Here is a 25563-nt window from a genome sequence, read left to right as displayed (position 1 = left end):
ATATTCTAGGCTTGGTTCAAGATGGGACTCTGGTATATTTTCTTTCTCCATTTTTCCATTATTTTTTCTGTGCTTGATTGATCCCTATCCGTGTGGCCAAAGAGTATTTCATGATTCTACCATAGGATTTTGTTGTAACTATAGGCATTCAGAAGGTGTTCCATCGTTTCCATTTGTCCTTCACATGTGTAGCAAACGGATGGGCTCTGCATCCCCCTTACTTGTAGTTGGTCCCGTCTTAGGGCTCGGCCATGGTGGACCACCCATAGGAAGAAGGCTAGTTTTAGCCACAGTTTGTCTTTCCATATGCATTCCCATATGGGTGACCCTTATTCTTGTTGGTGTTCTGCTTGTAGATAATATCCTTCTTGTATAGTGAACATACCTTTTATTATGTATCCCCACCTTCTAATGTCAAGTTCTTCCGCAATCTCTATTCTTCTGGAGTCCATCTCCTTATCATAGGTTGCCCATTGTATAGAGTCTGGTTCCTCTGGCCAATGTTGTCTACTCTTCCATTTTCTTCGTTGTACTCATGTCTCTATTTCCCATAAGTTTCTCACCATCTGATTTGAATAATGTAAACTTTGAAATGGGAACTATAAACTCAAAACGGGAACTCTGGCCAAAAACCCCCGAAAAAACATCAAAAACAGTGCTAAAAACGAAAATTGTGTATACTGGAATGATGTTTTTTTTTTTTAGGGTCAATTTTGAACATGTTTTAAAGATGTCAGTGAAAACGAATTTTTTGTGCAAAAATCACCTTGAAAATTAAAAAGTGGTGATACTAGAACGATGATTTTTTTTTAGGGTCAATTTTCAACATTTTAAAAAAATGCTAGTAAAACCAAATTTTTATGTGCCAAAAAAAGTTGTTTATGAGGAAAAAAACACACTAATGTTTTTGGTAGAATAACATTTTTCTTTCCTAAGTATAAATTCAACATGTTTTCAACCATAACATGCTAGATACAAAAGAAATTGGAATTTTTTCAACCATAAAATTAAAAAACCATAACATTATGAACAAATTACATGACTAAATGAATTCAAATGTCATTATTTGTATATTGAATGAAACATACATTATATCTCTAATTTAATGTTGCATTGTAGATATTCTAAACAATAAAAATTATCATAATTAAGACATATAATACAACAACATAAAAATGACTCATAACTTCTAATTTAACACCATATGGAAATCAAAATTTTTATTTCAATATATGATGCAAACATCAGTTATATAAATTGTCTTAAACAATTATTCAAAATCACTCATATTTTCTTGCACACCATCAGAAATTCACATCTTCAGATGAGTGACTAGATGCTGACAAAGATGTTCAATATTCTTCTCTTTCATCAACTAGTGCCTCATCTGAGTCCACATGCATGCCCACCATTTCATCTTTCAAAATTATTCTAGATCTACGACTGGTTTGAGCAAAGTCTCATCTCAAAATTGTTCCTTCTGGTAACAACCTTTTCAGAATCTCTATCATCTTGAAGTGAAGAGTTCCTCTCTTTGTTAAATTGAAGTCATAAACAAGTATGTCAACATCCTCCAATTTTAAGATGTCTGTGCGGCAACGATTTATATTTGTACCCTTTCTATTTCTCTTTCCGCGCATCTCTGGCTTATACACACCATTGAATGGGTGTGTATTTGTGGCATACCAATGTACTTCAACACTTGTACCATCCTCATTCTCTGTAAACACCTTTATAACTTTAGCAACCTAGAATGGATATCCATTGGGATCTCCATCTACTAGCACTGCAATCATGCAACCCTCCTTAATATCTTGTACTGAACCCCTGTAAAGGTCTTCCATGGCTTCACGTTGTGCATGAGATCTTCTAGAACCAATATACATCTCTATTTCGTCTATCTATTAAGAATTAATAATACCTTGAGATTGTTGTTGTTCAACAATGTTTATTTCCTCATGTTCATTCAACACATTTTGTGGCCAAGTAAATGGATTTTTCAAAGGTATATCTTCATTTGTTGTGGTTGAAATGATATCACTTTGATTATTGAAAAATGACTCCCACCAAACTGAATCAACAATGTCAAAGTACTCATATGTATATCTAATACATTTTTTAATTTCTTCTAGGCAATCAGAATAATTTATATCTCTATTCTGTCTTTGTGCATTATGAACTTCACCAACTAATTGCAATAACAATATTTTTATGCAAATATTGGATGATCTAGAATGAACTTCAAAAATTCCAAACCTGATGACGGTGCCCATTCTGTAGTAGTTGAATACTTCTTGCCCCATATTAGTGTTTTCCCATCAATTGTTTTGATACAAAATTGATGTTGGAAGCTAATGTCATTAAGTTGTTCAATCCATTTCTCCTCACCATGCGATCCCAGAATAAACCTTCACATGTCAACAGTTTCTTCCAACACATCAAAAGTAGGCTCTCACATATATGATTTCTTAATACATTCAATTAATGATGGCAAGCTCCCAACTTCCTTCCTCCTCAATGTGATTGAAAAACGATTGAACATCTTATCAATATGGTCATGGGTGTGCCCAAGAAGAAGGAAACCAACCTTTACCTTCTGAAAAATTCTCAATTCAACAAGCATGTTTAGATATCCAAAAACAACCTGATTTTTGTTTTCACGGCAAGTGTTGTCCAATTGTAGATACAAAACTTCAGGAAGATTACCAGACCAATGAGAAAGCACATCATGAATTATGGTTATTTTCAGATTTGCATCATTATGAATATTTGGAGCTATGAAGTACACCCTTGGCAACATTTTCCCATTGAATACCATACAACTGACCAAGTGATACTAAATAAAATTTTCCTCCTGTAAATTTTTGGGTGTGCGAAAAGAATGTGGTATAAGTGTTTTCTTTTATTCCATACCATCAATTATCAAACCCAAATATTTATTCGGATTATCATAACACTTCTTTCGATGCTTGTACAACTTTTTCCTTTCATTTGCTTGTTGTTCGCGATGCTCCTGAAGTTCTTTGACAATTGAATCTACACAACATAAAAGAAAGCCATTAAGAAATATGTTTTCATAGTTTATGACTATACAATTTTAAAAGTTAAAGTTATGAATGCTTACCTCTTTCTGAACCTTCACATTTGTCCCTTTTTTATTTAAGAGAAGCACATGTACTACAAATCCCCATCCTTGTCTTCTTAGGAATACGGACATTGTTGAATTCTTTCTTCCATACCTTCACAAAATATTGATAAGCAATAAACCGACCATGTCCCTCAGTGCCTTCTGAATATTCTTTATATAAGTTGTAGATTTCTCGTCTTGAAAAATTATCTGGAATATGTATTGTCTCTCTATTTGGCATACACTTTCCATGCTTTGAAAAGAAATCTTTCATCCATGACATTGCAGTATTTGATAATGGCCCAAACTATCTTTTATAACGTACTTATGAATAAAATGTGGGATCCTTTTCCAAATTTTCTTGAATTCTCGAGAGACAAAAATTCCCCATCAAATGAAACATTTTGAAAGCCTTTCTATAGATAAATAAAGACCCAATATGATAATCATAACCTAACAATGTAGATTGCATGCACCCAAATAAATATGAATTTTGCATTCTTGTATTCATTGACAAATATCACTTCCTTCTCTCTAATGCAAATTTGAAACCCATATGTTTCAAGCAATCTTTTTTACAACATTCACTTGAAATGAGATCGTTAATAGAAATTCTTCTCGTTAGATATTCTACTCTACCCCTTGTATAACTAGAACATCTTGCATTGATACGAAAAGGTCTGCTTCCACTCCTTGATACAATATTTCTTGGCAACATCTCCATCATTGGATCATCATTTATATAAGCATTTTCATCATCATTAAGAGGAATTCTATCCACACTATGATCAGTTGTGCTTTTCAAATACTGACTTGGACGATATTCTTCATCTTCCCCTTCTTCAGTGCTACTGTCATAGTCCTTAGAATTGGGACTGAATGAAAAATTTGACTCGATGTTTATTGGATATTCTTCCTCATGTGCATTGGCAGTGCTACTTTCATAGTCCATAGAGTTAGGTCTACGTCGAAAATGTGACTGTTTACTTACTGAAAATGCTACATCTTGTCCTTTGTCACTGCTACCTTTATAGTCATTAGGATTAGGACTAAGTGCTTCACCCTATCCTTCATCACTACTGCTCTCATAGTTCGTAGAATTGGGACTAAGAGGACACCGTGACACTCCATTCTTTTGAAATTTTTCATCACACTCTTCATCACTACTGCTCTCATAGTCCATAGGATTAGGACTAAGTAGACACCATGACACTCCATTATTTGGAAATTTGTCATCATGCTCTTCATCACTGCCGGTCTCATAGTCCATTGGATTAGGACTAAGAGGAAACTGTGACACTCCATTCTTTTCAAATTTTTCATCACGCTCTTCATCACTACTACTCTCATAGTCCCTAGAATTAAGACTAAGAGGACACCGTGACACTCCATTCCTTTCAAATTCATCATCACGCTCTTCATCACTGCTGCTATCATAGTCTTTAGAATTAGGACTAAGTGGACACCGTGACACTCCATTCTTTTGAAATTCATCATCATGCTCTTCATCACTACTACTCTCATAGTCCTTAGAATTAGGACTAAGTAGACACCGTGACACTCCATTCTTTTGAAATTCATCATCATGCTCTTATCACTACTACTCTCATAGTCCTTAGAATTAGGACTAAGTGGACACCATGACACTCCATTGTTTTGAAATTTTTCATCATGCTCTTCATCAATGCTGTTCTCATAGTCCATTGGATTAGGACTAAGAGGACACCGTGACACTCCATTCTTTTGAAATTTTTCATCACACTCTTCATCACTACTGCTCTCATAGTCCATAGGATTAGGACTAAGTAGACACCATGACACTCCATTCTTTTGAAATTTGTCATCATTCTCTTCATCACTGCCGGTCTCATAGTCCATTGGATTAAGACTAAGAGGAAACTGTGACACTCCATTCTTTTCAAATTTTTCATCACGCTCTTCATCACTACTACTCTCATAGTCCCTAGAATTAAGACTAAGAGGACACCATGACACTCCATTCTTTTCAAATTCATCATCACGCTCTTCATCACTGCTGATATCATAGTCTTTAGAATTAGGACTAAGTGGACACCGTGACACTCCATTCTTTTGAAATTCATCATCATGCTCTTCATCACTACTGCTCTCATAGTCCTTAGAATTAGGACTAAGTAGACACCGTGACAGTCCATTCTTTTGAAATTCATCATCATGCTCTTATCACTACTACTCTCATAGTCCTTAGAATTAGGACTAAGTGGACACCATGACACTCCATTGTTTTGAAATTTTTCATCATGCTCTTCATCAATGCTGTTCTCATAGTCCATTGGATTAGGACTAAGAGGACACCGTGACACTCCATTTTTTTGAAATTTTTCATCACGCTCTTCATCACTGCTATTCTCATACTCCTTAGAATTAGGACTAAGAGGACACCGTGACACTCCATTCTTTTGAAATTCGTCATCACGCTCTTCATCACTGCTGCTCTCATACTCCTTAGAATTAGGACTAAGAGGACACCGTGACACTCCATTCTTTTGAAATTTTTCATCACGCTCTTCATCACTGCTACACTCATACTCCTTAGAATTTATGACTAAGAGGACACCGTGACACTCCATTCTTTTGAAATTCGTCATCATGCTCTTCATCACTGCTGTTCTCATAGTCCTTAGAATTAGGACTAAGTGGACACTGTGACACTCCATTCTTTTGAAATTCGTCATCATGCTCTTCATCACTGTTGCTCTCATAGTCCTTAGAATTAGGACTAAGTGGGCACCGTGACACTCCATTCTTTTGAAATTCATCATCATGCTCTTCATCATTGCTGCTCTCATAGTCCTTAGAATTAGGACTAATTAGACACCGTGACACTCCATTCTTTTGAAATTCATCATCATGCTCTCCATCACTACTGCTTTCATAGTCCATAGGATTAGGACTAAGTGGACACCGTGAAACTCCATTATTTTGAAATTCGTCATCATGCTCTTCATCATTGTTGCTCTCATAGTCATTAGAATTAGGACTAAGTGGAATCCTGACTCTTTATTTATTTGAAATTCTCCATCCCCTCTTTCATCACTGCTGCTCTCATAGTCCTTAGGATTAGGACTAAGTGGAAGAATTGACTTTCTATTCATAGTGGAAGAATTTCTGTTATATTCATCAATATGATTAGATTTGTTACGCGATGAAGATGTTGATGTTGTACAAAACAAAACTTCACTATCAGGAGAATCCATCCCTTTCAAATAGAAGAGGTTGAATGATAAAAATGCAGACTCTCCTAAAGATATTATATAGCTTAGAGAATGAAATTTTCCCTCCAAAAAGTTTTGCCAAAATATTTCCCTCCAAAAATTTTGTTTCATGTATTTCCCTTCATTATTTTATTCTACAATCTATTGAAAAATTTTAACTAAATTTTTTTATGAAATAAATCATTAAATTTAAAACTGTAAACTATATTTACTAAACAATTGAATGTTTTTTTTTTAATTTTTATAATACCTTCTAAAACAAATTAATCTTACATTCACCGCACTGTAAAACAATTCCATAATATTCGCTTTATCATAGTTTCCTATATCGCCATAAAAAAAATTAACATGTTAAATTTTTTTTTAAACAAATTAATCCCACATTAACCATACAGTAAAACATATCTGTAATTTCACCTATATAATAAATTCCATTATCACTATTACTCACATCACATCAAGGCTTTCCGAGGTTCATGAAAGACTTGGAGCGAATTTGTGGAGCAGCTACATTGCTATCAACAACATATTCAGCGGAAAATTCTCGCAATTGAAAGGTTAGTTAATTTTTTCCTTGAAAATTTTAATATTAAATAAGTTTAATGAAGTTCTTTTTTTTTTAAATTAAAACTTTTTGCGGGCCAAATTTACCCACTAAGTCCGCTGTGGGCATGGTGGTCCCAGTAAAGCTCACGATGGCCAAACAAGCCTAGCAATACTCATGACAGCAAAACGGGCCCGTAGGTTAGGGGCGATGGGGTTGACTGGCCCGCCGCCCCCCCACGCCACCCCAACGGCCTGCCATCCCGCAGGTGGGCGGGCTGCTGGGGTGGCACGGACAAGGCTGCCTTAGTGCCCCCCCAAGCCACCCCGCGAGCAGGCGGGCCGCAGGGGTGGCGCGGGTCCCCCCGCCACCTCGCGGGCCGAGGATGGGCGGAGGGTAGTGGTTGGGCCACTATGGTGTGCTAAGGGGCCAGACCCAACGGCTAGCTTGTTTGGCCGACCGATTTTCATGGGGCAACGGCAGGTGATGTATTTTTTAAATTTTTTTTTTTTTCGAAATTGTTATGATTTATAAAATTAATTATCATTTATCGTTTTCGTTGTAAATTTAAGTTAATATGTCTTCGTCATTTATTGATTTATGTGTTTCTTTTTTCATGAAAATCGCATCAAAGAAGATTTTTGTGAATCTTTCTGGACCAAAGACTCTTAAAGGTGGATCTTCAAAAAACATTGGTGAACAAACCCCACCTGAGCTAATGGCTACAAATATTTCAAGTGCCTCAAATGATAAGAAGATAATTTCATAATGTAAGAAGTCAAAAGAAGTGAAACTTCCATAAAAAATTTGGTATGTGAAAGAAAGAGAAAGCCAAAATGTGCAGATATATCTATATATTGATATACCTATTGATAATGGAATTTATGATGTGATGGGAAAAGTCATAGACATGTGTTCAATACCAGACAGTGAAGTTGTTTACATACTTACAAAACCACCCAAGTCACATGAAAGGATTAAATACTAGTTATCATATTCAATGTATGACACGAGAGAGGTATCTACAAAGTTGTGTAAACAAATCGCAAATGAGATGAAACAAAATATCGTAAGTATTGTTATTTATATTTGTGTTTTGCGTTCTTGTAACTGTCTCACTATATTTTTTTAACTTTGTTTTTATTGACATATGATATTTTGTTTGGCAGAATTTTGTTGAAAGTTATTCAATTAGGTTGGGAGGCATTCATTTCATACAGCATCATATTATGAAAGTTGTCAGCAGTTTCTACTCAGTGTCAGAAGAAGATATGGCAAACAAGCAAAATGTACTAATTCATGATGCTACAAAAATACATCCAAGGGATTAGAAAAGAAAAAACAAAAAAAAACCTCTAGTGGATAAATCTAGCAAGGGTAGACAAGTTGTTTTTGAAGACGAGGAAGTTGAAACTAGCAGTGAATAATATGTTGTCGTTACTGAAGATGACATTGGAACTGAGAAGAGCCGTAAAACACCAAAAGTAACAATGCCTAAAAATAAATCTGTTACAGTTAATGATGAGAATGTTATGAAGAAGAAAAGTAAAGTTGAACATTTTGAAGTAGTCATTACCAACAATCAAGAACCTAGTGAAACTTCAAAAGAAAGCTGAGAAATCATTACACCAGGAGCTGATTTAGAAGATGGAATTATCAAAACAAAACAAAATGCCATTTGACAGAACTTGACAAAGAGAAACTTAATTGAGGGTGGTCGTACATTTCAGCTTAATGTCAGACAAATCTATAAGGCAAGTGAAGGACAATGTCAATATCAAATTAGAAATCCACATCATCTGCATGTTCACAACTTGAATACATTGATGAGATACAATCCATATGCTCACGTGGTTAATTATGTGCTTCTTGTTAATCCAGTTCAAGTTCCCAACAAAGAAGCATTTGATAAGTCAAAATGTTTTGAATACAATTATTATGTGCTTGGGGGGGATCATTATGTAGAAGCTCGAAGACAATTGATGGAGGAATATCCCAATAACCCATGTTTTGTAGCAATGAAATGTCTCATTTATGTTGGTTTATCAGATATAGAAGCAAAGTTAGTGGCATGGGATCATAATTCAAATAACGAATATAGGATGTCTATGACTTTCATCCAAAGGGTTAGATTTATTCATAGTGAAATTGAAGAAAAATGTGGTGGGGATAGGATAAATGTTACAGTATATTTCTGAAAGGAATGTTGTATGGAAATAGGCTATCTAATTGAAGAGAAAATCAATTCAAAAGGTGGCAAAGGCAGCAAATTTAGTGATTTATTCAGAGGTGTTGATAACATTTTCCAGTTGGCATTTAGAACTGGAGAGATATGGGAGTTGATTAATGAGATTTTTAGCACGTGGGAGAACATTGACATTAAAAACCAGAAGGTTAAAAAGTCTAAGCCATTGATATGTAGCAATAGTAAATCAGGTCCTGAAATGAATCATCTTCCAGAAGATATGACTATCACACCTTGGAGAGCATTGCAAGGAGTGAAGGATGAAAAAACTGTCAAAGCAATATTATCTCACGTGAGGTCAGGGGAATTATCATTGGAGGAAATGTCTAAGGAATTTCTAGATTATAATTTTCTTTTAAATATAACATATTGTTCTTGGTAGTATTTGTTATACATATCATTATATTAACTTTTTTTACTTTATCTATGCAGTCACAAAGTTTACATGAAAACTCAAGAACAAATGGTTAAATTGTTGAATGAAGATAGTTGGGATGATGTTGTACACAACTATCCAGATTCAAGTTCTACATCAACATTAAAAAAAAATATCTTGCATTTAAAAAGGTATGTTGATTTATTCATTTGTGTACTATTTTTAATTTATAACTTACACATATATTTGTTTATTTTATAAAAGATGAAGAAGGATGATACTGGAGCAGCAGATAGTTTCAGAACCTTTATTGAAAAAATAAAGATCGAAAGACTGAAGAAGCAACGTATTGAGAATGTTGAACTTGATCCAACTCTTACTCATTTCGTTTGGAATGGCCTAGACACTATTCAATATCAAGTAATACAAGGTGACTATGAAGACATTGCTAAACTCACACCTAAAAGGGATTATGCCCTAGTTATTGCAGTTATTCCCCATGGTTTCAATATTCCAAACATTGACTATGATAGTGACCCTTATACTTATCAAGCTCTTAGTAAAGTGGTTGCGGGATTTCTAGAAGTCACGTCATCACCATTATGGAGATTTGTGACATTTCATTTAGACACACAATTGGAAATGTTATTGTCAAGCTTCAAGGGGAAAACAAATTCAAGGATGCAACTTACATGATAAGACGTTTAAAATGTATATTTGATTAATGTTAAAAAATTCATTTATGTACAAGTTAATTGAACTTTTACTATTTCATGTTACAAGCAAAAGTCAAATCTTCTTAACTATGAAGATCAACTATTTATAAATGATTGTGAGTTCATCCATTTTGATAGTTGGGCAAAAGATGATAACTATATGTCTATGATTTTTAATCGGGTAGATGGAAAGAGTCATAGTCAAATACTAACATATGATGCTGTTGTGAGAAAACTAACATATGAAGACAAAGAAGAAAAAGGAGAGATAGTTAACATTTATCAAAAACCACAGTTATTGATTAACTATCTTATAGACATATGTTCAAATGAAGGACATTAGGTTCTGGATTTATTTTCTGGCTCAGGTAAGTTTTATTATATGCAATTGAATTTCAATATGTTATTTCTTAATTAATATGTCATTCTACTAATTTACTTTATTATTTCTTTTGTGCTTGATAATTAGGTATAACACTAGCATGTTGCCTTCAAAAAGGAAGAAATTGCATTGCAATTGAAAAAGATCCAATACAGTGCAATTTCATTCAACAAAGAATTAATGATCTTCAATTTCTTCCAGATGCAATGCAAAAAATTGGGTTGAAGAAAGGGGACTTTAGTGAATCACGTGTGGCAAAAAAGGAAAAGGAACCCCAACCACCATTACACGGAATGATTGGAAAGGCATACATTAGGAGATTCACAGACATTAAAGATCCATTAGAAGAGGAAAATGAGAAAAATGAAGCAGAAAATATTGTGGAAGAAGACAATGATGAAACTCTAGAGAACGAAGAGTTTGGATTACGTGACATTGTTGATTAAATTTAAGTTATGCTTGGAAATCAAGCTCATTTTTTGTAACTATTAATTAGCTATATTTGTAATGTTTTGACTTTGACATTTTATGAGAAGAATATATACTCAATTAAGGTTGTTATGCGTTCAATATTTGTATTATTTGATTTTCGCATTAATTTTTATGTTAATCATTATTTTTTGAAAAAAAAAGTGATTATTATTTTTTTTTGACATGAAATTCATAATATATATATATATATATATATATATATATATATATATATATATATATATATATTATTTAACCATTTTTAGTTAAAAATTATCAAAACGTGTAGTTTTTTAGTTATATTTATGTTAAAAATGGTTATTTTTATGTTAATTGTTAAAAATTGTTTTTTTCGGAGACAATTATTTCATGTGGATTGAAAAATTAATTAACAATGTATAAATATGTAGATTATCGAAAATTCAAAATATCGATCTTTTGCTTTAAATATGCAAAACAATAAAATCCTCACTACAATATATATATATATATGAAGAAGACCACTTCAAAAATGATTAAATTTAGAAAATAATTATTTACATTTCATACATTAGAAAATTTAAAGCAAAAAAAAGGCCTTTTAAAAAGGGTCTGGTGTAGAATTACCACCTTTTTAAATCAGCATGAAAATCACTACCATTCTAAAACACAATGTACACAAAAAAAATTTAGTGCCAAAAACTATGCTCTAAAAAAAACATGTGTGTTCTGCATCACCCATTTTCAAAATCAAGTCACTTTTTTGCTATCTCTACGAAACGAGTAACAGTATCAATTCCCATTTCAAAATTTACATTAGTTTTGCTAGGTTGTTTGTATTTAATAATATTTCCGCTAGATCTAACCTATTGAATAATTTTCTCTTTGTTGCGAAGCCTCTTGCTAGAACTTAGCTTTATCTCCTCCCCTAATTTCCCAAAAGTTATTGTTTCTTATCAATTCCTTGTTTTATGCTACAAGGTTCTATATAGTCGACCCCTTTATATTTTCCTGGATTCTCAATTGTCCTTCTGTCGATCTAGGCATCCCATATTTTCTACCCCATATTTCTTTCCATAGATTTGTTCCTCCCTGTATCCATCTCCACCATAACTTAGCCCCCATTACCAAGTTTAGAGTATACAGATCTCGGAGGCCCAACCCCCTACTTTGTTTGGTTTAATTAGCCAGTTCCAAGATAATAGAGCCCATTTTTTTGTTGTTTGTGGCCCTTGCCACAGGAATTTCTTGAATATATTTATCATCTCATTACATATTGTTTTAGGCACTACTGGGATTGAGAACTGGTAGATCGGTATTGATTGCAACACTACCTTTAGCAGTATGACTATACTCGCCATGTTTAATGTCTTGAATTTCCAATTTTGTAGGTGTCCTTGGATCTTTGCCAGTAGTACCTTCCAATTTGCCACTCTGATCGGATGAAGACTTAACAGAATACGCAAATATTTTGACAAGAAGGTTTCTATGCGAAATCCCATTATTCTTGCCATAAACGCTTGGGATTGAGTTGTTGTGTTGAAGAAGAGGATATCTAACTTCTCTTTGTTGATATGTGTTCCTGAGGAATTCATGAAGTCTTGCAAAATGTCTAGGAGGGCCCTGGCTTCCTTGAGTGTAGCTTGACAGAACATCATGATGTCATCAACAAATTGTTGATGAGTTAAGGGAAAGTCATTCCCCACATGTGTAGACCTTTAAATTGTCTTTCTTGCACCTTCGCTTTAACATATCTTCCTATCCCTTCTGCTGCTAATATAAACAAGAAAGGGGAAATCGGGTCTCCTTGTCTTAGCCCCGTTGTTGTGTTGAATTCTTTTGTCAATGCTCCATTCAGGAGGATTGAGAACACAGGAGTTGATATCAAAGAATAGATCCAATTTATCCATCGGGGGTCAAAGCCAAAGGCTTTTAGGATACTTTGGAGATAGGCCCAGCTCAACAGATCATATGCTTTTGATAGGTCTAGTTTTATCATCATCCTTTGGCTTTGAGATTCTTAAGGGAGTGAATTTCCTCTTAAGCAGTTACTATCGCATCCACAATTTTCCTTCCTTTAACAAAACTAGTTTTCTCTTGGGAGATTAGAGTTGGGAGGATCGGTTTGAGGTGATTGACCATTATGGTTGAAAGAATTTTGTATATTACATTGCATAAGGCTATAGGTATAAATCCCTAAGGCTCTTCAAAGTAGACATGTTTTATAATAAGAACTAAGAAGGTTGAGTTAAGGGTCGGGTGTATCTTTTTAGTTCATCTGGACCCCTCCACTACTTCTAAGATATCTTCTCCTAGAATCGGCCATGTTTCCTGGAAAATTCTGTGATGAAGCCATCCGGTCTTGGTGCTTTATTCTTTGCTAATCCTTTGACTACCTCTTCCACCTCTTCCATGGTTATTTCCCTCATTAGTGCTAGGTTCTAGTCCCTGCTGACCAATTGAGTGATTTGCCTACTTATATTATTTATATCTTTTGTCTTGTCTGGATTTGGTTCTGTCATTATATTTTGAAAATGATGGACTAAAAAGTTCTCAATTCTTCATTTTGTATTAGATGATTTCCTTCCTAATTTAATAATGAAAATATTTTTTTATACTGTCGATGTTGTATCATTGCTTTGTTGAAGAATCTAGTGTTCCTTTCTCCCTCCCTTAGCCAATGGAATCTCAATTTTTGTTTCCATAGGATCTCTTCTTCCTACTTCCTTTCCTCCATACTAGTCATCATTTTTCCTTCTTCCTCCGCTAAGAATTCTGAACATCCATTTGTTTTTATCTATTGTTACAACCTTTTCATCCTTTCCTATAGAAATTCCTATTCTTGTTGAATATTACCAAATTCTTCTTTATTCCATTTTTCTTTTTCCTTTTATTTCTTTAAGGCATAGTTGGAATGTATGCATTTTATTCCTCCCTTGTTCTGTGCTTGATCTTCACCATTCCTTAATTTTTTCTAAGAAGTTCGGATCGCGCAACCAGAAGGATTCAAATCAAAATGGTCTCTTTTTTTTGCCCTTGTTTCATATCTACTTCCAACATAATTAGACAGTGGTCAAATCCCATACATGGCAGGATTGATGCTTCATAATATACATCTCTACTTATTAAATTCTCAGTTAATAACAATCTATATAACCATGACGCAATTTGGTGGTTTCCTCCTCTTCGATTATTCCAGGTGTAAGTTCCATTATTGGTGGGGATATCTACAAGGTGGAGCTCTTCTTGCATATCCCTAAACTGCTCCATTTCAAGTTCTTCTCTTCTTATCCCTCCTTTTTTTTCCCTCCAAAGAGGTTATCAAATTGAAATCCCCTACTATTAACCAAATTTTTTCAACATGCATTTGGCTTAGTTTCCTAATGCTTTGTATAAAGTTTTCCTTCTCTGCAGGAGTATGCGGCCCATATACTATTGAGATTATGATCCATTCTTTAGTCCCTATATTCCGGAAGCGACCAGTAAGGATTCTCGACATTCCTATCCAATAATCTACCTTTACCTCTGTCGGGTTCCATAGGATGGTGATGCCCCCTGCACTTCCTTTTGCATCCAGTGCTACTACTTCGTATCTTGGTTTCATTTTCCATAGGATCTCCTCTAGTTTTTCTCCTGTTACCTTTGTTTCCTAGAGGAGAACTATTTGAGGCTTTTCCTTTCTCAACCGATCTTGTAGGTATCTCTGTTTTCCACGGCTATTAAGGCCCCTTATATTCCATGATAGCACTATCATTGGTTAAATTTATTGACTCTTGCAGATTCCTTCTCCCTCTTTTCTTCCCTCCTTTACTTCTATTTTGTTGTTCCTGTGAGTTTTCTTATTGCATGCCCAGTTACTCTACTATCTCTACTTTTCTTTGTCCTTGGTTAGCCTTATATTGTTGAAAGGTTTCCTTGTACAATTTATTTTGGTCCTTTGGGATGAATCTCTCATCCAAATGCCTCCACTCATTTAACAATCTTTTCAGAACTTCCTCTTCCATGCTTAACTCACCCCCCCCCAAAAAAAAAATAAAATTGTATCTACTTCCATTATAGTGAGATCGATTCCTTCCTGCTCTTATTTTTCTATCAGATCTATTTGGGATTTCCTCTTTGGGGTTGTTTTTTATTTACTCGGACTGCTTTCTTTTTCTTTTCCCTGATAATCCATTGTTTCTATCTCATTTTCTATTTCTTCTTCTTGCAATACCTCATATCTATTTTTACTGGTCTTTTTCTTTTGGTTATTGTTTCTTGGGTTTTTCTATCCTTTGGAGGTCTTCATTTTTTGCTTGACCTCTTGGAACCCATCATTTGCCTCCTATGGGGGTTTCATTTGAATCTCTTTTAGATCTGGCCATTCTTCTTGGTTCAATGGGAAATCTTTGAATAAGTGGCCATACTCATGGCACCGACGGCATCGAAATTGGATATGCTCATAGTCCAAGTTTTGTTGCCAAATTTCTTCATGATATTACAATTCTATTGATATCAGGATGGGCTCTGAAATATTCATATACACGCATATCATAGCATATGAGGTGTAACGGCCCCTTCGTGTGGTTTCTGCGATTTTGACAAATCTTCCTATTGAGTTTCTGATTCCTTCCAGTATTTCCAGATCCCAGAAATCCATTGGCAGACCAAAGAGTCATACCCAGACAAGGGCTTCCAGGAATTTCTCTTTATCGGGGTTATAGCATTCTTCCCAATATCTCATGAACAATCCTACATTATAATGAGAATATGGGTCGTTTTCAAAAACTCTTTCCTTATCTTGCAGGTTTAAGAAGATTACCATAAAAAATCCTCTGGCTCCCATCTTAAGTTCTACATAGCCTTTTGGTTGTCCTTTCTGTTGGATCCATTTGATAAGGTCCTTCTCTGTTGTCCAGAAGCTAATGAATTTGCATATCATTGCATGATCCTTCATGTAGTTGTGGTATTTCTCCAGTTTGTTAAGAGTTATTATGAATCTGGGTTTCTTTGTTGCACATGGCAAGCATTGCCCTCTACTTCTTGCCTGCCATCTAGCTCCAAGGATAGGGCCATTATTGGGGCCTGCCACTTCTTGGGAACTTGGTTGTTTACTGGCTTTCCCACTTGACTCGCCAGTTGTTACATTCTGGTAGGAGGGGATCTCTCCACCCCCCCACCCGTCTGCAACTTGCATGTCATTTCCTATTGTCGTTTGTCTGTCGTATCAGTCGCTCCTCCTGTAATGTCAGGGTTTGTGCAGGTTTTCGAACCCCAGGGTTGTTTCATCTTTTGCAGAGCACTCACGTTCTGATTCGTGAAAAATATAAATTAAAAATGGGGGCCCATTTGACATTAATAACCATGCCCAAAAAAACACCAAAAAAATAGTTAAATATAATATATATATATATATATATATATATATATATATATAATATATATATATATATATATATATATATATATATATATATATAAATTACCAGATTCTAATGTTAAATATAAAATAGTTAAAAAATGTATTCCAAAAAGGACAAATTACCAAATTCTAGCCAAAAATATAGAATATATAGTTAAATATAAAATAGTTAAATATAATTAAATATAAAATAGTTAAATAGTTAAAAAAATGTATTCTAGAAATGACAAATTATCAAATTCCAGCCAAAAAATATATGTCGGGCAAAATTGTGGCTTCAATAGACAATGTAGTTAAACAAACACCAAAAAAATTAGTTAAATATAAAATACATATACACATTTAAATTTAAAATATAAATATAGGCAATTACATTTAAATAAAAAGTATATATAGACAATTATTTTAAGAAAGGTGTCATATATTGAGGGATTTCGATAAAAGTAAAAAATTAGAAATAATATATTAAAAAATCTTATTAAATCTCGCACTAATAAATATTGTGGAAGATAGATAAAAGTAAAATAATATTAAAAAATGTCGACATGGACTTTTTTATTAATTTCTTGATTTTTCCTTAGGAGACCACTTTTAGGTTGAAATTTCCTCTAATGGGCTATCGATTAGTTGACCTATTGCAAGCCCAACTTAGGTTTTCATGTTAATCAGTTGGTTCTATTTGTAGGAGACTACCCTTCTACTATTGAAAGCATTGGAGTAGGGATGTTCAAAGACTCTTTTTTAATGGGCACCTTTCCCCTTGCTCCACTTGACCCATCTCCATCTACTTCCACCATTAACATGATCTCTTCTTTCACCATTGAATCCCTTGGACCTCCTAATATAAGGTGGTGCCTAAGGAATATGAATCTCATGGGAGAATAATGACACCTCTTATGGAAGTTATCACCTCTTTAGTGGTCATTCCAACACCTGATGTCACTAGTCAAAAACTTCATCCTAATATGAAATATGATCAGGCTAATCTACCCACACAGATCATCACTTCATTAGTTTCACAGGACTCCCTTGATATTGATTTTTCTTCAGACAAGGTCATGTTGGAGGTCATGGATTTACACAATAATCCAAGGGAGGTTATTAATCATGATGTCTGTACTCTCCCGCATTTGGACATGATGGAGCTTGGAAATTAAAACCTTGAATTGGGTCATGGAGCATTTCTTGAGTCATCAAATGTAGTGTCATGCCTAGATTTATTCAAGTCTAAGATTTATAGTTTTGAACTTGTGTCCAAATTATGCACTCTCAACTCCCCCAACAATGAGTGTCTTATACCCTTTGTATGTCTTTATCGTCTTCATCAAGGAGTTGTCGTAGATCATGAGACCATTCACCCTTTATGTACTTGAGCTGTCCTTGATAATGATATGGTCCTAAGTTATCACTAGAATTATCAACCTTTAGGATCATGGAAATTGAAATTGATGTGTCATGGTCCTATCATGGTGCACTACATGTTGTGAACAACTACACATGCATTCATACACATCAGTTGAAATCCTTGGCTTGTTCCCAAAAATGAGCAGTGCATTGCATAACCTATAATAATGTGTCATTCTTTGTATATATGTATATAATACACCATTAAAACTAAAACAAAACGCAATATAAAAACATTAAGGAAATAAGCTACATTTCATTATGACCTTAGGTATACTTTCAACACTAGCATATAGGGTTAGGATCCACATCAATCTTTCCACTATATTTTTTAACTTTCCCACACCATTTCGCCATGCCTTAAATACACCCCCCCCACCACCAACTCTTTTAATCATTGATTTTTGGTCACCTATGATTATGTTTTTCAATGTCTTGCTAGATTATGTCATAATGTTGCTTGCCTTCGTCCTCCTTGCTAACCTTGCATATGTGCTTGACCTCTTGCATTTGCGTCAGCCTTGCCTCCATCTTGAAACCCATCTCACCCTTTCATAGAGACCACTGCGATGAATGGATTTCCATTGCCTGATACTTTGCCATTGCCTATCGATTTGCTAGGTTGGTTACCTTAGCTAGGTCAGTTTCATCAGCCTTAGAACAAGATACATATCACTATACCACTCATCTCTCTAGAATGAGCTTTCTTTTGTTCTTTTAATGCTTTTTAAATAATGAAAATCCTAAACTTCATTTACTATCCTTCCATGCTTGTTAAACTACTTGAAAATGTTGAGTTATTTTTTATCATTCCTACTCATTAGTCAAGTTGAAAGTCAAAAAAAAAAACTTATTTATTCTCACACTCATCAAACCATGAGAAATATACAAGTTTCCTTTTATCTCTTTTTCAGCCTTGCTATAAAAATCACAAAAAATATATCGATCCAACTTTTATTTTATCTCCTTTTAAACCTTGTTAGAACTGAATGAAAAATGTACTATCAATATCACGTCTTCTCTTCTATGCTTATTAAATAATGAAGGAGATCATCTATACAAAAATGGAAAGGGAGGAAAGGCCTATTGTTCTTTTTTTTATCATGGTAGTTATCAGCCACCCTTGAGCATGGAACTCGTTTCAGTCATTATCTTACAATTTTTCATTGCCTAACTTTAGAGCCACACCATTAACATGAGTTGAGTCACTTTGTTATTGAGTCAATATCTCACCTAATTGGTTACCCTTCTAGTCCTTGGGTTGTGATGATGCCTCTTGTGTCACCATTGTGCCTGCATGGAAGTTTTTAGTCCAAGATACTAAGTTCACATTTGTGTCATTTCATTATATGTTTAAGGGAAGCATTTGTCTGATCCAGACATCTACAATATTATTATACCTTTTGTGTCGGTCATCCATGTATTCGTTGTGCATTAGTTCTTCATCTGCTATCATTAGATACCTTATCTCGATGTATATTTTGTGTCAAATTATGGGGGATACATCAAGGCCCTATTTCGATGAATCTCCTCCCATCAACATTAACACCTAATATGGGATGTATATCTAGAAATAGTATAGCATCATGGAGCTTGTAGTCCGCAGAGGCAAGCTTCCTCGTGATTGATTATGAGTTTTCCTCATCAACCCATGTTGACAAATTCTACAAGTGCCCAAAATATCTCATCCATTCACACTCGCTACATAGCGTGAGGTACCTTGGTATTCATTTAAGTCATTGGTGGCCTCCCTCATGTTTATTAACAGGATCCCTTAATTCCTAGTAACTAGTTGGTCTCTCAACATGCTCAACATCAACTCATTCATTTACATGTAGTTGAGTCGTATCATCAGGGTGATTTGAAGACCTTGGGGCATGAAGTTGCCTCACTCAAGCACATTACCTCCCCTAAGCTCTATTATAGAATGTATTATGTACTTTTAGGGCCATCATTTGGGAGTTGTTCGTAGTGTTTGCATCCCTATTGATATATGTTGTGATAGAGATCTACATTCTATCATGCTTGTTCTTGATGACATGAGTTTGTAGTATGTGGTGTGGGTGTCCATGCTTTATTATTTTAGTAGTGAATAAGGGTATGCCTACCTCGGGGATGTATTTTCTATGTAATTATTATGACTTTTTTCCCCTATACAGGTTTTGCACCTTGGTCCCCTCCCTCTGCCTAGCTCACTAATACTATTAAAAGTTATTTTGACGATCAAATTCTCTTACAACATCATACATTTACAGGAATTATTATAGCTCAAAATGTCACCATCTGAGTCCTTCATATCTCAAATTGACACCCCCCTTGGGTCCACTAAGTAAGGACATCAACATGAAGGCTAGAATGCATAAACCGGTCCATGGAAACTCTATAGATTCTAAGGTTTTGTCCCTTAAATGCACCTAGAACACTAGCAGAGAGGATTGTTAGGCCTAACAATACTCCTGGTGACTTGAAAAAGAGAGTTTAGGGGCTCAACAACTCTCTAGTTACTCAACAAAAGAGATTTGAAGCAGTAGTATGAATGGATAAGAGTATAAAAGGTCAAGGTTGATCACTTATAGAAAATAATGATGAAAGTAGCATATAAAACATGGTCAACAAAGTGTCTAGATACATTGTGATCACTCCTCCAAGCCATCTATAAAATAGATGTCCTCCATGGAAAAAGGAGAAAACGGATTGAGGTCTTGTGTACCTCCTTGCTAAATGATGTAGATGATATGTTCCTTAGCTGCGAGTTATGGTGATACAAGGGACATGGAAAAAGGATTGTGAAGGAGTTAATTTTTTACTTGATTAAAGTATAATAAAAACATCTACTCCCCCCAGAAATATAGTTCACTTTAATGTTTAACGTGTTTGTGCTTGGGTTTATTGCACTAATGCTAATGGGCATTGTAGGAGGATATATTTTGTAGGTTTTGTTTTTTGTGTACAAGTAACAGGTGGAAGGTTCTTAGGAGTGGAGATATATAGAGTAACTCTTTATAGCTTCACCAAATATCCACCTTCTGGAACAAGGTTCACACTTTAATATTCTACTCTTTTTTATTTCTCGCAATGCATATGTGTGGTATATGGTTAAGTACGTTGGGGATTTGTTGTCTGTGACAAGCTCTGACCAAGCTTGTGGGATTAAATTACCTTGTCACTGCAAGGGAAATTTCATAAAACACTTAGTCATGATACGATTAATAGATGACGAAATCCAATAAAATGGCAAAGAGAGTTTTTATTGCTTGAAGATATAAAGGGCCATGGCCCTAGGCTTGGAGCATGGTGTTACTTATTACGATGTATAAGTGTGATTTTACATATTATATCACATGTGACAGATACTTATAGTTGATAGAGGGAGGATTTTATGGATGCACACACTTTCCTTGAAATTACCCTTATGTTTCTATTGACTAACTACTTACGATTAGGTGTGTCGTATCTAGAAGAAATTAGATAGTGCAAAGTTATTGTTTATGTCCATGGAGCTTAGAAAAAATTTCGTTTGTTATGTAATCAACCTCATGATGATGTTTTGAGATTGTATTTTTCTCACTAGGTTAGACATCATTGGTTATGGATGATGTCTAAGAGGAGCACTTTAACTCTTCATTTAAATATTTTATCTATGTTTCCACCTTGGTATTATGGATTTTTCCTTATCATGGATCAGTTGGCATATGCGCCTCTTTTCACATTATTATTTTCATCATCGGTTTCATTTTGGTATATTGTGGCCCATTTTGGTTTATTGAGGGCTAATACACTTTATTATGATGATGAACTACCACCTACCAAATATATGGAGTGTTACCCTTGTGCACACATGCTCATGCTAATTTAACATTTCCAATGGTGTGTATACCTTATTTTGACCCCTTAGAGCCTTGTGCACATGAGCACCCTAGCTCAATAAAAATGTTTGCACACTTTGGTGGGGTTATTTGATGGTAGATTAGGCTTTACATGAAACACTCACCTTGTTGGAAAACATGCAGAAGCATCATCATAATTTTAGCATAATTTTATTGCTAGGTGATAAGGTTACCTCCTCTTCTAGGAGTTTTTGAGCATTGATTGACTTGACATTGTGTATGATGGCATCATTATATTGATTGTTAACTTTTCATCAAATTGACAACCACATAAGTTAGAAGGGGTTTATTATTTTCACTTGCTTCGAGGAACACGCTCTTTATTCTATTGCTCTCTCACATGTTTGGACCCTCTTTCTTGTGGAATGCACCTCTCTTGGAAATTTTATTGGATATTTGGAGATGCTTTAGAGGATGCAATATATGGAGGATTATTTTATCATTCCCTTGACATATTGACATGGAAAAACTCTAATTGTTTTGTCTATATTGGGATAGGATGGTCATCTTTCTAGGAGGGTGCACCATCCTTGGAGCATTTTATTGTTATTTTGGAGCTTGTTGACTTGTCAAATCACTTTATTTTAGGAGGATATTGGACCCTTAACTCGCTATTTGTTCATTTAGAGGAGGAAACACCATCTTTTGGAGCTCAAATTCTTTGATATTTGTACATCTGGTTGGACCACGCATATTTTATTATACGTTCCTCTTGTCTCTCCTTGTTAATTGAGATATATAGTTGTTTATGCATTCCTAGGTTATAAACTATGTTAGATATAGGATTTGGATTGAGATATCATTACTTATCGAGAATTTGGTTGAGTCAACATTCTATATAAACAATTCTCCTCCTCTTGTAGAAATTCTTGAAATTTCATGGACACATCCTAGACTATGGCATCAGTTGGATGATATTAGTTGAATAGAAATGTTGGAATTTTAATCTCTTCAAGTGTTTTTTTTCTATGTGGTTCATGGTCCTTGGAGATTGGTGACTGCTACATACACAAAACACTTGTACCATGCAGATATACCCAAAAGAATTAGTTCTTATCGGCTCAACCATAGATCCTGACCCTGAGAGTGTCGAGATAATTGAACCTATGACCTCTTAATAACAGAGGTAACCTTTTTCCTAGTTTAAGAGAATATACTTTTGGTTATTTTTCCACTCTTAAATTTTGTTGTTCATGGATGCAAATTGTCATATGAAAGTGATGTGGCCTAATTAAAACATGTTGGAATTTCTTTGTATTAATTTTTCTCTCCTATATTCTTGCTAATTTTAATTCATTAGGATCGTGAAATCAAAACTTTGTATTTGTAGACAACACATGATTAATGGACGTAGCTAGCTAATTCTAGCTTTAATTTTCAATATATTCACTTGAGGAAAATTTCATTAGATCATTGTGTCTTGGACCTTATATGTGCACATTAATTTTAGGCATTAAACTTTCTTTCCAACCACTAAAAAAGTAATTAAATACACCTCTTTGTTTCTATTTTACAAATTTGGAAATTATAGGTAGAATACCATATTCCAAGTTTGATATAAGTCCAAGAAAATCACTCAAATGCCTAATTTTTTACTAGACTTATTTATAATTCTTATATATGGAATTTACCATAACATTTTCTTATATTAAAACTAAATCCATTCAACGTCAATGTAACCATTCCATTTCTGAATTTTTTCTAAACTTATATTTTCTTATGGATTTCCCCCTTAACTTGGAGAACAACCAACTTAAAGAGTGGAAGAGGGTCATTGAGGTGACATTGGATAACCCCTACAAGTTTACCTTAGATGTTCATCTTGTGAATTAGGTATTTAAAAACCTCATGTGAGGGTTTAAACAGTAACCCATAACAAAAACAAAGGGTCATTCAACATGATAATACACTTTTTGAAAGTCAATTTTGTGTTATGCTATAAAAATTGGTTCATCTAGATTGGAACTAGTTGGTCTAGACCATTCTACCCTAAAACCTTTTATTGAATATAAAAAAGTTAATTCATAATTATTCTTGTTGTCAACCATTATTTTAGACTAGCTATAGTTCTAGGGAGGAGGGTAGTGGAGGAAAAAATAAAGGAAAAGTCTAAACTAGATCAGTTCACAAACCTTGTTTATTAGTTGATTATGTTTCAATTACAATTTGATTTTGATTTGATGCTTGAACAATTCCATTTTGATTCTAGTTATGATAAATTTGACCTTGAGAACCAAATTGTTTGGGCCTACAACTCTAGCTTGTGTCCCATTCCATCCCTTCTTAGACAACAATTATGTTGTTTAGGATATATCTCCCTTTGATCAAATCAATATATTCAAGGCAAGCAATTTTTGAAAGAATGTATTTTACCACAACAGAAGGGCCTTGAACATAATATTATAAGAAACATTGGGTTAGTTGATTGGAAATTAGAAATAAACTTCTAATTTTGTACCTTGGGATAAATTTATAATTGTAATTTCTAATCAAGATGAGTTGTCAGGAATGAACTTTCTATAAAAGTATAAAGGTTGTGTCCACTAAGTCCCAGCTTGTAAATTTCTTGTTGGGCATGTTACACAAAACCACATGTATCTTATCTAATATCAAAGGCTAATATGATATAAAAGCTTGTGATTTGGATAATTACAAGTTGCAACAAATGCTATCGTGAAACATTCGCATGGCCACATTTCTTTCTCCCATCAGTTCCTGAGATTGAAAATAAAGTTTGTAATGATTACTGAGCTCTCTTTTAATGTCAGCTTGTTGAAAAATAAGATTTTCTACCCCCTTTGACCTTTAATTGGGAATTTACTTAGAATTCTCCTTGGAATCCATTATGAAAAACAATAACCTTTCCTATCTCATTTCTTGTTTGAATCTAGTGTAGGGGGAGTACTAATTTTAGCTCCCTTGGTTCTCCTAGAATCTGCATTTTGAATGATATCGTGGAGCTTCACTATTTTATTTTTCATCTCTTCATCATAAGAGTTAAACTTGATCATTTTAATAATGTTTTCAAATTACCTCATCCTAATAATCCGGATTGGATCATTATATTTTTTTTCATCCATCTCAATGCATTTGGAGTGGAAAAAGTGGAGGAATCAACTCACAAGACCGTTTTTATTGATAGGAGCAAAACAGGGTATGAAAGCTTCTTGGAGTGTTTTGAGGCATCAACCAACGTTTTTTTGGGGTAAAACTTTTTTGATTTAGTGTGCACCATTTCAGGTTATTCTACACACAGATATATTTCCAACAGTGCACGAAGAGCGAAATCAAAGTTCGTATACAAAAGTTATGCCACTCAGAAGTTGACCTTCTTGTTTTCACACCTATAGTTTGGGAGGATGTTGTTTCAGCCCCCACGTGATTATGATGTAAAACACTCTAGAAGATTCTATGTTGTAACTCTTTTCAAGAGTTGATGGAGTCAAAATTAACCACTAGTAGGATATTGGGTTGTGTTATACCAGGCCACTAGGAGGAAGAGAGATTCCATCCTTTTGAGAGCATTTTGTTCCATAACTGAGAAAAGATAGCTAGGAGAGATAGGAGGTAGAGATCATAGATATGATCATTTCACTATAGTAGCCCACAGACCACAGGCATTACTTCTTTGTACTTGTAGCCATATTTTTAGACAAAGAAAGAGAGCAAAGTAGCCTCACCTTCCAGTTGGGTTTTCTCCCGAAAGGATTTCCCAGAGAGCATATCTTATGTCTTATGTGTGCGTGTGTGTGAGTTTATTTTGTTTTTCTCCACTTT

Source organism: Pinus tabuliformis, chromosome 6 (genome assembly GCF_031772625.1).
Source record: "Pinus tabuliformis cultivar Carrire ecotype Pingquan chromosome 6, CPIR1, whole genome shotgun sequence".
In the NCBI taxonomy this organism is placed as follows: domain Eukaryota; kingdom Viridiplantae; phylum Streptophyta; class Pinopsida; order Pinales; family Pinaceae; genus Pinus; species Pinus tabuliformis.
The sequence above is the reverse complement of the archived record's forward strand: the minus strand, read 5'-3'. Positions refer to the sequence as shown.